This window comes from Puma concolor, chromosome A2, assembly GCF_028749965.1.
Source record: "Puma concolor isolate L17-30 chromosome A2, mPumCon1.1.hap2, whole genome shotgun sequence".
Lineage (NCBI taxonomy): Eukaryota > Metazoa > Chordata > Mammalia > Carnivora > Felidae > Puma > Puma concolor.
Window position 1 is genome coordinate 95,481,863 of NC_141668.1, and position 14,810 is coordinate 95,496,672.

General features: G+C 41.7%; 1 protein-coding gene across 3 annotated transcripts in view; it reads left to right on the forward strand.

The window, feature by feature from the left end:
• POU6F2 (POU class 6 homeobox 2) overlaps positions 1 to 14,810 on the forward strand; it is a 494,159-nt gene that overhangs the window by 94,108 nt on the left and 385,241 nt on the right. The window lies entirely within an intron of this gene.

Below are 14,810 nucleotides of genomic sequence, written 5' to 3' on the forward strand. Positions count from 1 at the left end.
ACCCAGCTGCATCTGCCCAGGGGTCTTTGGTAATAAGCCAGTTAGGCCTGACAGGTGAGTGAGGAAACAGCCCGTGCATGTTCTACAAAAGCAGATAAAGCTGAGAAATGGTTCATTTGATTAATTTCTCCAAAGAAATTAAGTTGATATGAAGGCTGTTGCGATAAGATAGTGAAAAAAAAATGTGGCTTACATTTGAGTTTTCATAAGAGTTGAGTTACTGAAATTTTTTTCTGGATCCATAGACATAATGCCTTTTATACAGTACACCTTCTGCAATCCCTTATTTTTAATTAAAACTTTATCAGAAAAAGGGAGGACAAGGGAAACTTTCGGAGATGGTAGATGTGTTTATTACCTGCAATGTGGTGATGGTTTCACACGTGTATATATATGTTCAAAGTCACCAAATTGTATACACTGAATATGTGCAGTTTTTAAAATATCAATGGTATCTCAATGAAGCTATTGTTTTTTTTGATCTTGTATGCAAACCACAAGGCCTTTCCCTCCATGCTTCACTCCTACTTCCCCCACAAGGCAGCCTCTTAAGTGGTGAGTCATACTCCGTCATATCTTGCTCAAAATCCTCAAATGGTTTCCCCTTGTGCTTGGAACTAAATCCCAAGTCCCTGCAACGGCCCAGAAGACCCCACCTGATCTCGCCCTTGGCCACTTCTCTGGCACCCACTTCTCTGGTCTCACCTCCAACCATGTCCACTCACCTCCCCTCAGCCACCTTGACCTCCTGGTCCCTGGAGGCCACTCAGCTGGCTCCCAGGCCAGGGCCATTTTCTCAACATCCCCTTATGATGTTCACATGACCTCCCCTCACTCATGGTGGCCTCTGCCCAAGGGTTCCCTTATCTGTGCAGCCTCTCTGATCATCTTATGAAAGTTACACACCCACACTCCTCTGCACATTTGACCCCGCTTTGTCTCTCTTCACAGCACTTGTCACTCCGCAGCATCATGGTATTTCTTCAACTCTGTATTTGACTTGTATTTGGCAGTTGTCCGACTCCCAGGATCATTGCAGTTGCGAGAAGGGCCTGCGTTTGATCTGTCTTGTTCAGTGATGTGTTCCCATAGCCTTGAAGAGTGGGTGGCCTGGCTCGCAGTACTCACTCGATACATATTTGTGGAATAAATGACTAATTAGCATTTAAAAACACTCCCAATATCAAAGTGAAATGGGGAGAAAAAATTCTCCACGAATCCTCACGCAACAGCAAATCAAACTGTTTTCCACTGGATTTAACAAAACTTACTCGATTTTTAAAAATTGATTGTAATTGACTCTATGTTTGTATTGAAAACAATCTTGGGAATCGGTTTCCCGTTTATTTCGGTGCTAATTTGAATTCACTTTTCTGCCTGTTTTTAACCTTAAAGATGATTTCTCGCTGATTTTTTTTAATGGCGTACTCCGCAGGTTTGATTAGAGTTTTTGTTTGACGTACTAAGGAAATGCGCGCCCGCAGGCGGCCCCCTCAGGATCCCAAAGCCAAGGGCAAAGCTTGGAGGCAGAGCACAGATCCTGCAGGGTTCCCAGCGGGGCCCAACGAGAAAAGTAGGGACATGGGGCGCCCCGTAGCTGAAGTCAGTGAGGAAGCCAGCAACAGTCCATTTCTCATTTGTTTTGTGCAGGAAACAGAACACTTAAAGGCCAAAGGCGTGGGCACATGGAAAGTACAGAATAGGGAAGGTCAGTGGAGCAAAGTGAAAGTTGGCTGTGTGATAAGGCTGCACTCCAGCCATGGACGAGTGAGCCTGCTGGGGGCCTGGTACATGAATGTCATTGGAGTGGGACCCACTTACCAGTCAGTTTGGGGATAATTCACCCAGCATTGCACCGAAATGGTCTATTTTTGTTCTATAAAGCATTTGTCTAAGCAAATTAATGGTAGAGGGGTAAGAATCGGGAAAAATGATGGCTTCCAAACCCACTGAAAAGAGCCAGTTGTTTATAAAGACTGTAGCACATCTATTATATATATATATATATATATATATATATATATATATATATACTTCATGAGTGTGCCTTAGTGATTTGTTAAAACAGGTCCATTTTCCTTTTGACAACATATTACCTATTCTTGTTACTGTAGGTGCTTGAGGATATTAGGGAAGCAATTCTTTAAAAATATACCGTGACAAACAGTAGTAACTCAGATTCTCACCTGCTCCATTGCTATAGCCCCTCATTGTCAGTGACCCCTGCTGTTGGCTGTGTGGATTCCTTGTTTTCTTGTGTGAGTCCTCAGTAGCAGATTTTAAAAATCCCTAAAATAAGGAATTAAGGCTTGACAAGCCCAGTGAAAACTCCCTGGGTGGAGCAAAGTGTTTGCTCACTGGTATCCTAATGATGGTAAAACAGTGCTTCAAGGCAAGGGTGTTGCGTTTGTGGGTGCGCATGCGTGGTCCACGTGCTGCGTGTACATCAGCACTTTGCAGAAAGGGAGCCTAAGGATGCTAGGAAAATGTTAGGTCTGTGAAAGAAAGTATCCTAGGCTCATAGAAGATGCTGAATACCGTTACTCTCTTCCCTTGCCTGATGTCTACTAGATGGTGGGGTTTTTGATGGTAGCAAATGTTTCTTGATCCCTACATTCCCCATGGTCCCCAGCACACCACTTTGTACATGGTGAACTGTCAATAAAATATTTCTTGAACTGCATCAGGTTTGTCTAAGTAGACCCTGATTCAGAGCCATCCCCCTAGTCATGCAAACTACAGAGGACATAAATAAATGTGAATAAAAGCCAGCCCTTGATTTCAAAGACTGGAGATTTAAATAAATAATTAAGTCTCTTTTTATTAAATATGTTTAATAGTGGTTAATAAGATAGCTGACGGTGTGGGGAGAACCCCTAAAAACCAACCTTCCAGTTCATGTATTTTTAAGAGCCCAAATCCCCAGGAATGAGAAAATTTAGCTAATCTTTCCAATCACATGGTTCCTCCCTCCCCACCCCCACCCATCTCCTTGGAATTACGTTATCGTGGCTCCTTTTAAAAGCTCAGAAGCCTTTTGAATTGGAGCCGCATTCAAAGGACAGTCAAGGGTCACCCTTGGAATATTAAAGGCGAGTGGATTACAGGAGAGGGAGGGAAAGGGAGCAGCTGTGCTAGCCGGAGCCCCTGTGCAGACCCAAGGCGGAAAATGCGGGAACTCCGGAGGAGCTGGTGTTGGCCAAGAGAGCTGCCGGAGGAAGCACCGTCCTGACCCGACCCACGGCGTTAGTGTCCGGCTCTTGCTGCTGCAGACTGAGAGGAAAGAAAAGGAAAACACATATCAGTGAAATCAATTAAGCATTGGCCTTTTGAACAGAACTAGAATGGTTCCTTCAGAGACTAAAAGCTACATGAACCTTGAAAAATTAAAAGCCAGGGACTTTTAATTCAAGGATCCAGTTCTGCAGAATTTACGGGGAGCTGACCAACACTCCTTTCTTAAAATAACAAGGGCTTAGGATTTATAAATTCCTTCTCAAAAGATGTCAAAGTGATTTAGTTTTCAAAATCTGTTTCTTGACCTTTCTTCCATCATTTATAGGTATTGATTCTTGGTTTTGTATTTTAAATTTTTTTTTCAACGTTTATTTATTTTTGGGACAGAGAGAGACAGAGCATGAACGGGGGAGGGGCAGAGAGAGAGGGAGACACAGAATCAGAAACAGGCTCCAGGCTCTGAGCCATCAGCCCAGAGCCCGACGCGGGGCTCGAACTCACGGACCGCGAGATCGTGACCTGGCTGAAGTCGGACGCTTAACCGACTGCGCCACCCATGCGCCCCTTGGTTTTGTATTTTAAATAAAATCGATGAATATTTAGTGAGGGCTTATTATGTGCCAAGCACTGCCCTAATATTTGGAGTGGCTGGATACAGGAGCAGGCCCCCACTTCTCAGCAGTGGTTACTTACTGATTTGGGGGGGGGGGGGGGGTGGATCATGAATCCCTTTGAAAAATCTGATGAAGCTAAGATGCTTCTCCACAATAAAATGCGCACACACTCATCCTTCACAGGACAGCTGCAGACAGAGATCGGTATATATACATCTCCTATTATCACGATGCAGTGGGACCTATTCTAAGTACTATTTGTGAATTACTTATTTATATGCAAACCCATCTCATGAGGTATGCATTTTTACTCCCATTTCCTCTCAGGGAAATTGAGGTGCAGAGAGATGTGGTAAGTCCTTTGCCCAAGGTTCTTCAGTGCATTGGAAGTGACGCCAGGTGCAAGCACAGGCTCTTTGCCCCAGTGCCCATGTTCCCGCCCTGGCAGTGCTGGCCTGGGGTCTTGCTAGGTCCCCGTGAGGCTGACCACTACTGTTGCTGTGGGCCAAGGGGAGGGCGTCTGTGCAAGGTAGACCCGAGGGTCACCCGATATTTTATCGCCACCTGCCAGAAAAATCATCCTCGTAGAAGTGTGTGAATGGCACATTCTGTGGCTGCACAGTGCCTGTCCACATGCCAGGGACAGAGGAAGACTGTACCCAGGCTGAACCGGGAGCGTCTGGCATGTTAAGCAGCTGGGTTTTGACCCAACTCGGAAGGTACCGTGATTAAGACCGTCAGCTTCAAAACTGGATTTTTAGGAATGTTAGTCTGTCAGCAGGGGGCAGAATGGATTTTTCTATTTGTTTATGGAAATTTGAAACTATAGGGGACTGGATATTTTCTGAACAAAAAGTTTTTCTCCCCAGCTAGATGTCCTTTGCCATTCGGGATGGAACAATAGAATTAGATGTCTCCACATATTTAATGTATTATTCATTTAAATGAATATTTGCCTCTGAGAAAAAGGATAGAATTAGAACACTGGTAATAAAATCATATTTCTAATATGCTGTGCGTGTTTGCTGATACTGCCCCTGAATGACAGGAGAGCTAATTGTGTAGGAGCAGTGTTGGGCTCCCCTTAGCGAGCCTGAGATTCTTCCTGGCTGAACAAAGGGTATGGACAGAGCTTGGAGGCTTAGGCTCCGGGTGGGCGGGTCTTGGGCTCATCTGGGGCCACGCCCACAAGCTCCAGCGCTGATGTTATCTCCCCAGCCAGTGGTATCTTTTCTCAGGTTCAACCGAGTCTGGGGGAAAAACAACACTCTCCTTTTCCTCTTCAGTGTTGATATTAAATTCTTCCATTTTATCCCATGGTAAAAAAAAGTAACACAAGCGCACAAAGCCAAAGTCACATCTCTGGAAGCGGAATGCAAGTCAGTGTATATGGGTATGCAGTGTTAGGGAAGACAGACAGGTGAGGACTCAGTTTCATATTGTGCAGTTTCAGACAGGATTAAATGTATTTTTAAACATTAAAACTATCAACCAAAGACAGTCCTTGTCTTCACCTTCCCTTCCTTCCTTCCGGCCGTCCTCACAACCAATCAATCATTGATCAATCAATCAATCAATCAACCCAGACACATTTTTTGAGAGCTTATTTTGTATCAGACCCAAGAGCCAGAATTCTGAGACATGTTTGCCTACCAAAAAATTCAAGCATCTCAGCTGGAGAGGCGAAGGCTTAAGTATTTTGGAGAAGTAAGTGATTAACCAACGGAAAACTGTCATGAGTTTATTGCATCTGTGATACATCGCAAATAAGTAATACGGACAGAACTGTGAAACCCTGTCCCCAAGTATATTGAAAACTCCATGTTAAATGGATGAGCCACCAATATGGTGGCTAAAAGCTTGGAGTGGACACTTTGATCCTTCCTTGTCTCCCTTGGGGATCCTGGAGGCACCTCCCTAAAACCCTCAGTTCAGTGCTCGGTTTCAAAATTCTGAAAACTAGAGGCAAAGTCTTTCCATTCTGTGAACTGACTATGTCATCCACTTTTGCAAAAGTTTGCAAATATTGAGATTGTATGTATTAAGTACCTCCAGAAAGGAAGCATTTTTAAGACAGAGATTGGTTGTTCTCTCTTTGTACCTTCAAACCACTAAATGCAAGTTCACTTTAATTTGAGTTGTATTCTAATTAAATCCTGATGCCTATTTGGAGCCAACAGATCATGAGGAATCTATGGATATAGGGTATATGTATGCCATGTCAATACCACTGCATAACCCCATTATCAAAAGACCAGATCTAGATGAGCCTGAATTGAACTTTTATTGATGCTTTTTCATGAAGGCAGCAGAAATTGAATTGATGGTGCTATTAGGTTGTCAAATAGCAGTGTCTCCCTTTTTTTCCCAGATAAGAATACATGAAGCATCATCCACACAGTCATTAAAACTTCTTGGGGGCAAAAGAGCTATAGAAGTTCAAGGTGATGGTCTAGATGTGTGTCTAACTGCACACTAGATGCTTTGTAGAAGTCCAGAACTTGCAGACTCCCATTTGATTGATTATTACATTGTTATTCCAACATACAGATTTGTACTGATGAGCTGTGTTGTTTGCTTTTTTGCTTGTGTTTAGATACATCTGTGTCTCATGCTTTAATCTTTAATTGGAATCATCAATAAATGTGTTGATACTTAATGCTTGTCAACAAGCATATATAAGCATAGTTAAGCCAGCATAAGCATAATTAAGAAGATGTGGCCCTCATGGTGGGGCTGGGGGAGAAATAGGGACCCTCGGTGGTGACTGACTGGGAAGAAGGAGGTTGCTTGTCTGAGGTTCAAGCAAAAGACAGACTCTTAAACTAAGCCCACATGTACATTTAAATGAAATACCATTTTCTGACATCAAGGCAAATCAGATATTCTGCAGTCCTATTTTTTTCATTTAAACATGATTGTGAGCATTCACCTTAACTAAATAACTCCTGGATAAAATTTTGGGGATTGGTGGGGGAAGCAAATAGTGTAACTTTCCAGAGCATCTTCTCTAGAGGGGACCCTATTTCACTCTATAATGACTGGTCTACTCCCAAGACAACATTCATCTAATTGTGGGTCAACATCCAGTATGGTGGGTTGTGTTGCAAGTGGCCTAGATTACATTTTTTACACACAACTGTTGTGTCCTTTCTGGTAGATAATGGTAGTCAGTAATGGTTAGAGATGGGTGAAGTCTTGTTACATTCCCAGAGACTTGCTACCTGGTTACAATGAAAACAAGCTCTGAGGCCAAGAGGTGCCATCCATACAGGTATTTATTGAGCACACTTTTATTAGCAAATAATCCCCAAATCATTTATTCAACCTATCTGAAAGCTTAATAAAGTCATAATTCTCTATCATTTTAGGTGAACCTAGAATACCTTGTACAGAAGTTCTGTTAAGGCAGATATGGCAAGATTTTAGAAGCCAGATCTGTTTCTCCCACAGTCAGCATCATGCAACTAGAACTCTTTGACCCAAGGACTGGACATGGACAGTTTAGGGATCAAGCCATAGGCCACAGGGACTTGCTAGATTCTTAATATCTTTTGGTTGCACTCAAGGGAGGGAAATGCCTCTAAACTATTTTAGCCAGTACATATATCTCGAATATGACTAACCAAACGAAACTCATTTCTAGCCTCCATTAATACTGGTCAACAAGTTATTTATCTCACTCAAATTAATATAAATTATACTAATTAGCAAAATGCTGGGTGAGGGTTGTGGTAGACCGTGAATGGAGGTAGCTGAACAGTGGGTGGTACCCAAGCCTGAGGTAGGGTCTTTCTGAGGAAATGGTAACCCTGAAGTATGAATGTTGATTAAGGCAACTGACTGAATCTAAGATTGAGCTCAGGGGTCAGAAAACCTTTTCTGTAAGGAGGCAGAGAGTAAATATTTTAGGCTTTGCAGGCCAATTAGCAAAATCAAGACTGACCCCTGAGGAGAGCTTGGAGAGGCAGCCGCCTTCAGGCAAAGGCAAGTCCTGGGGGAGAACTCAGCTGCAAGTCATCTCAGCCAACATCCCTGGCAGGTGGGAAACGAGCGTGTTAGTGGTAAGAGGGGATCTGGGCGGCACACCACAGCATCCATGACAGTATCTACTTCTGTTCCAACTGGACCCATGGCCAATTGGATGCCTCAATGTGGGTAGTAGTATGGTGGAAGATGGTCTCTCTGTGTAATACTTTCTATCTTTCTAAACATACTCATATATATTATCTGTGTGTCTTCTCACTCAAGTCTCACAGTATCCCCCTTGAGAAATATAGAGCTATGTTGGTATGGAAACCAAGGTGGGAGAGAGAGTGATTCATCTGTGGTCATGGACCCCAATGTTTATACCAGTGCTATCAACAATAGCCAAACTATGGAAAGAGCCCAAATTTCCATTGACTGATGAATGGATAAAGAAGATGTGGTGTACACATACAATGGAATATTACTCAACCATCAAAAAGAATGAAACCTTGCCATTTGCAACAACATGGATGGAACTAGAATGTACTATGCTAAGTGAAATGAGTCATTCAGAGAAAGACAAATATCATATGATTTCACTCATATGTGGAATTTAAGAAACAAAACATATGAACATAGGAGAAGGGAAGGAAAAATAAAATAAGATAAAAACAGAGAGAGGGGCAAACCATAAGAGACTCTTAAGTGTAGAGAACAAACTGAGGATTGATGGAGGGGTGGTGGGTGGGGGGATGGGCTAAATGGGTGACAGCCATTGAGGAGGGCCTATTGGGATGAGCACTGGGTGTCATATGTAAGTGATGAATCACTGGGTTCTACTCCTGAAACCATTACGCTGTATGTTAACTAACTTGAATCTAAAAATCAAAACAAAACAACACAGTTGGAATATTGGGTTGAGGAAGGAAATCCAGCTTGGTATCAACATTTTGCTGTGAAAGTCTATTGTGAAATGAACAAGGGTATATACGTTCAAGCTTTGTAATTAAGTTCCTTATAATGTAAATTTCATCTCTTGAGTATTTGCTAAAAAACGTGGGTTTTTCTGCTTTTCTCAAAACAATTTTTATTTGCAGTTTAGGAGGTGACATTTAAAATTACTGGGGTGCCTGGGTGGCTCAGTCTGTTAAGGCTTCTGACTCTTGGTTTCGACTTGGGTCATAATCTCACGGTTCATGAGATCAAGCCCCATGTCAGGCTCTGTGCTGACAGTGCAGAGCCTGCTTGGGATTCTCTCTCTCGGTCTCTCTCTCTGCCCCTCCCCTGCTCTCTCTTCCTCTCTCTCTCAAAACAAACAAACAAACAAACAAACAAACAAACTTTAAAATTAAATAAGCAGTGGTGGGTGAATTTACGGTATTTTTAGTGTTTTAATCTTCATTAATTTTCAAAGTTTTCACAATAAATATATATACTTACATCAATAGAAAAAAATTATAAACTGTGGTCTTATTTCCAAAAGTCAAAAAGAATGTCTTTTTAAAACTTATTGAGAGAACTAGGAAATAATGAATGGTAAGAAAATAGAAATTCCTTGTAACTTTTGAGGGAAAGTTTCTTCAGTACATTAAATATCATAATGAGAACCAACAGACTTAGTAATATTTGGTAATTGGTAAAAAAAAAAAAATAGATAAAGTTGTTTAACTTCATGACTAAGGTAACAAAATTCACACTTGAAGTTTTCTTTCCCCAAACCCATGAAAGTCTAGTTTTATCATCTTAATTATCTGTGATTTTGATTTTACCTCTTCTCAGCGGGAGAAATTAAATATGAAATATGATGTTGTCTTTGCATCTTAAATTGGCTGTAGGTAATTTGCATCGACCTTTTTCCTAAATTGAAATGTGTGTGTGTGGGGGGGGTGATACATTATTTTCCTTTATAATGGATATCATTTTTCTGTTGAATTCTAGAAATAGATCTGTTGAGTATTACTTTGCCATACGCTGGCACTTTGCAAACAAATGAATTGTTTCCCTGGATTTTTGAAGCCTGCCTGTCTTATTTACATTTTCCTCAAAGCTTTCAGATTGCCTGTTTCATAGTTAGTTTGTATGTACATAAAAATATGCTGGGCCCAGTTCAAGCTCGGTTTAGATGGGCGCGGGTATTTCCACCGCGTGGCTGCCACTGGACACGGATGCTTTGCTGAGTTAATCATCTCGCTATCTTTAGTTTCTCTGACTATAAAATGAGGATGATTATGCTTACAAAAACTCTGTTGGTTAAATTATTGCAGGCCTTTAGCTGAATTATCTCTTTGTTTATCAGGGATTATTGATGACAGCCCAGTGAAAGCTCAAGCTGAATTCTCTTTCCTCATACGGTGCCCTCTATTTGCTCTTCCAATAAAGGGTTTACAGCAGAAATATATGGGGACATCTTTATTTAAAAATTATATTAAAGGACACCAGGAATTAGTATCTGATGATAATATATATGGTTAGTATGTGCTAAGTTGTATGTGACCATGTAGAAATAAACTGTAAGGAATATTAGGAAAAAGCTATTCGAATCTGGAAAGCATGGGGCAGATGTGTACTTGCTGAAGCCTTCTGGCTTATAATTGCAGCATGGTTGACAATTAGAGCTCTAATTTACATTAGCTGTGATCTAAGTGGGTACATTCTAAAATGAGTTTCGTGGGGCGCCTGGGTGGTCAGTTAAGCGTCAGACTTCGGCTCAGGTCATGATCTCCTGGTTTGGGGATTTGAGCCCCATGCTGGGCTCTGTGCTGACAGCTTGGAGCCTAGAGCCTGCTTTGGATTCTGTGTCTCCCTCTCTCTCTCTCTGACCCTCCCCCCACCCCCACGCTCTGTCTCTCTGTCTCTCTCAAAAATAAATAAACATTAAAAAAATTTTTAAATGAGTTTTAGGAAGCGCCAGATCCATTGGATAATACAATAGAGAGAGATTACAAGGAAAAGTCCTTCCTTGGCCAGATGATTTTTTTTTAATTTATTTATTTAAATTCAAGTTAGTTAACATACAGTGTAGTATTAGTTCCAGGAGTAGAATCCAGAGATTCATCACTTACATACAACACCCACTCATCCCAACGAGTGTCCTCCTTAATGCCCATCACCCATTTAGCCCATCCCCCACACCCACCTCCCCTCCAGCAACACTCAGTTCGTTCTTTGTATTTAAGAGTCTCTTAGGCTTTGCCTCCCTCTCTGTTTTTATCTTATTTTTCCTTCCCTTCCCTTATGTTCATCTGTTTTGTTTCTTAAATTCCACATATGAGTGAAATCATATGATATTTGTCTTTGACTGATTTATTTCGCTTAGCATAATACACTCTAGTTGCATCCATGTTGTCGCAAATGGCAGGATTTCATTCTTTTTGATTGCCAAGTTGTATTCCATTATATATATATATATACACACACCATGTCTTCTTTAATGGCCAGATGGTTCAGGGAAAGCGAGGTTAAGCAGAGCTGAATCGGTTTCTTTCCTGGTAGACTCTTCTGTTGAGTTTTCCATGTGGGTAGGATTGCAAAACTCTGTTATGTAGAATATCCTTGGGGCAAGCATTCTGTGGACTGCACTTTGGATAAAGTACTGTTTTATTCCAACCTTTTCATTTCCTAGATAAGGAAATTGAGGGTGGTGGTGGTCACATGATTCGCTAAGTTTACATAGACAATGAACCTGAACGCAAACCTGGATATTTGATGCTATCTGATGTCCTGTCTACTACACTGTGTCGCCCCATTGATTGTGGAACCACGAGCAGTGTTGGACAGAGAAGTGTTTTGTTCCTAGAGTCTGCAGGGAGAAAGATACTACACACAATATGCTCTGGGAACAGTTGCCCAAGGTTTTAACACCCTTCAGGGTCCATAATTCAAGTTCTGGGAAAACCCATGAGTTGCTAAATTTATAAGCCTTCGTTTTTCATCCAGTACAGTATAAAAGGGTGCTGTGCTTTGGAGACGAATCTGCTGAAGTTCAAAATACACCTTTACTTTATTAGCTGTGTGGCTTTGGGACAAGTTATGTAGCTTCTCTGAGCCTCAGGCCTTTATCCCTCAAATTGGGGACTAATACCTTGCACGGTTTGGGTGACATTACATACATCTGAAATGGCTCTCTTCATTCGATACACGGGACCTAATTTTGTTCTTTAACAATGCCCGAATGAGATTTAAAGAATTGCTGGGTGGTTCTGGTGTTAATTGCAGCCCTTTCATTGTAGGATGTGGTGAAATTTTTTCTTCACGTTTTGTGAATGGAACCTACCTCTCTCCTGCTTCTTCTCCTCTCAGCGTCTGGCTCTGAGGTCTCTGGTGACCCTTGTGAGTCAGCATGTATTGGCACATGCTGACACATGCCATGTCCTATTCTTGAATCTACTCACCACTCTTCCATATTGACCCAGTCATGTTTCTTCTGTTGGGGCTGATAAAAGAGTTTCAGGGAAGTCCCAACTCCTTCGACTGTGGTTGTGACAACTGCAGATTTTTAAGCGAGAAGTCTTCACCCCTTCTATTTTTTGCCAGCATTAGCTATTTCCGTTCCTGGGTGCTGCTGCAGGGATCCTTGTGCAGGTTGAAGATGCGGCTTTCTTACATTCCCGCGAGCGTCTGTGTTGGCGCTTGTTGGAAAATCCTTTCTTCACTCTGGCAGAAAGGATTTTTACAGACTGCCATCCCTTTTGGCAGGGGAGAATGACTTCCAAGCAGAGAGCTGCTTGAAAGAGGCACTCCCTCATCACTTATGACTGTACTCAGTGGTTACTGCTTGTGACACATTTTCAAATGGACCCCCCAGTGGCTGCAGCTGTGATTAAAAGCTGTCTGCTCTCTGCCTCACTGGGGGTTTGCTGTTTAACCATGTCGTGCACATATATATATCTGGGCTACAGCTGCATCTTGGAAAACGTAAAGTGTTTTGTAAGATAAAAAAATCAAATGAGTACCTGAATGGCAGGCTCCTGAATTTTCTAAGCTCGAGTCACTGAGAGGCACTACTTGGGAACCTAGCCCTGGATGAGGTACATAAAAGTCATTTAAGGAAGAGGAGCTAATGGTCAGTGAATGTATACCATCTGCCAGCACATGCTTCGCACACATAGGCCGACCTGAACATCTTAAAGATTTAAGTGCTCTTGAACTTAGCAGTTGCATTTCGGCTACCCTCTGTGCTCAGGATTCAGTTTGACCATTCACAAGTAAAACAAGAACAGAATATTCTTTTTCTTTTTTTTTTTTTTTTTTTTGGTAAGACTATCCAGATACCCCTGATATGTGAATAACCACATTTAGCTTCTCATGAGGGTTTTAAATGCCATTCTAAACATAACTTTACCATGAACACTACCTTAAAAAAACATTCAAATGAACAGTGCGCCCTCAGAGATAGGGTGTGCCTTTGAAAGGCACAGGTCACAACCCTTCCTCTAGATTAGAGAGATTGAGTATGCAACATTTTAGAAAGCAAAAACGTACTAGAATTTAAATCTGGGCTCTTTGCTGCATATGAGGAGGACACTTACAAAAGCATAAGGTGAAGGAGGGCTCCCATCCCTATCCTCTGGGCCCCATTCACTGAATCAGAAGAATCCAAATGCACCTTTTCTTAGATGCATAGGAAGGAAACTTGGGGGACATAGGAGAATTTTGCATCCACTTTCCCCCTGTGCCTGCCTCCCCCCCCCCCCCCCCCCCCGTCCCCGAAAGTCAAGCGCTCCAAATCTCGGTGACCAAAGGCAGTCAATGAAATGCTAATCTATCACCAGCAAATTTAGGCTGACAATACTGTGAATCGACCACATTGATGACATTGATTATATTTCAAATATTTACAATATGGTGAGACAAGCCTAATTTATTTTCTAAAGAGTTCAAGGTAGGTATCACCGATTCAGAGGGGGGAAACAATGGAGAAATGTTTGTGGTTGCTATCTGCAATAATCTGATGCTGACAGAGAGTAGTATTTTATTTAGTAATTAACAGTGTAAAGGGGAGAGGAGCTGTCATGTTGGTTCTTAAGCTGGGGAATGTGATGAAAGATGATATCTACGATCTCATCCTTTCCACTTGTTTAGGATTGTCAGGATGAGAAATGTCAGCATTATGAAAGCTCGGCTCTGCTCTTGATATGATAAAACCCTTCAAAAGCCAGTCTTTCTCTCCCTGGTCCCCCTCCTTTCCAGCTCTCTCTCTCTCTCTCTCTCCGCACTTGCTTTTTTATTTATCCTGTTTTGTTAGATGGCAGAAATATAATTCTTTTCTTTCTTCCTATTATAAGCCACCATTTTTGTTTTATTATATGTTTCACAACCCCTAATGCCCCACTGAAAATTACCTTGTTAAATGACAGTGTTTCGAAGCCATGAATCCTTTCCACCATTCCCTCAGAGGTTTGAAACAGTCAACAGACTGTAAAGAATAAATAATAAAAAAGTATTGATTATTTTGATGACTGTGAGATTCAATTAAGTATTAATTTTGCCCTCCAGTGGACCTATCAAGGTATTCAAAAGGGAGGATTCGGCTCAGCTAAATGCGTGCTGAGTGCTTCAGCCTTAAATAGGGAGAAAATGTGTTTACCTACAGTATTTGAAGAAGAAGTGCATTGATGCACAGAGTCCAATATTTAAGTGCTGTGCACATTAAGCCCTGGTGACAGTGACATTGTTTTCAGTGGTATGAGTATTGACTAAAGAAGTGCATTTGATGACAGCTTAAACTATTTGTATTGATTAACATTTTCATAGATTATCATGTGTCATATCAAATTCACTTTTCAGGCATGAATACATTAAAAAAAAAAATCACCACAGGCATACGGCAACCAATGTAACGATGGGACAAGAGAGCATGCCGCCCCACCAGCTCCCGTGCTGGTCACCTGTTTCCTGCTCAGGAACCATTTAGGCATGAACTTGGCAATAAATACCTCCCAGATAACGCAAAAAGGGCACTTCCTGCTTTTCTTTTCCTTGTGCACCCGA